The sequence below is a fragment of the Crocuta crocuta genome, unplaced genomic scaffold, assembly GCF_008692635.1.
Source record: "Crocuta crocuta isolate KB4526 unplaced genomic scaffold, BGI_CrCroc_1.0 scaffold443, whole genome shotgun sequence".
NCBI lineage: Eukaryota > Metazoa > Chordata > Mammalia > Carnivora > Hyaenidae > Crocuta > Crocuta crocuta.
In genome coordinates, this window is record NW_027529446.1 from 640872 (window position 1) to 641552 (window position 681).

The window sequence follows — 681 nt, forward strand, 5'->3', positions numbered from 1 at the left end:
ACGGAGTCATGCCCTCCTGTTAGCCCTCCCCAGGGAGGAAGTTGCAGGGCGGAGGGGTGGGGGGGGACTCCCCAGCTGCTTTGGGAAGCCACCACAGGCCCTTCCTGCAAGAGGAGTCTCTGGGGCTGGGGGGGGCATGGAGCCCAGGCTTCAGGGTGGGGGCCGCACACAGCCCGCCTCCCTCGCCACCTCCCCACGGCCCCCAAGCAGAGAAGGTTACGCCAGCCGCTGCCAGCAGAGAGCTGGGAGGCGGTGGTTCTGAGTCATCCTGGCCTATGTCACTTCTCAGAAACCTCCACCCCCCCCCATCCTGGCCCCTGGGGAAAGCTCAGCGCTGGCCAGGCTCCAGAGGTGGAGCCCAGTGCAGCCGGGGCTCAGATGCACCCCCCCCCCGCCAGATTTTGAGGGTTTGTGTTGGGGCTGTGTTGAGGTCTCAGGGGACCCAGGCCTCAGAACCATCAGGGCCCCCTCCTGCAGCAGCCAAGCCTCCCCTTCAGTTTCAGCCCCACCCAGGACAGATAAATATTTATCTTGAGAAAGCAAAGGTTAGGAAAAAGAATTTGTCCAGGAATTCCCGCCCACTTGCTGCCTGGGTGGCTTAACTGGGAGGGGGTCTGAGATTGGCCCCCCTCCCACATTCACAGGCAGAGGATCGGGGGCTGGGAGGGTGGGGGTATGTGA

General features: G+C 63.6%; 1 protein-coding gene across 1 annotated transcript in view; it reads left to right on the plus strand.

The window, feature by feature from the left end:
* MIDN (midnolin) overlaps nt 1-681 on the plus strand; it is a 20491-nt gene that overhangs the window by 8426 nt on the left and 11384 nt on the right. The gene's annotated exons all lie outside the window — the stretch shown is intronic.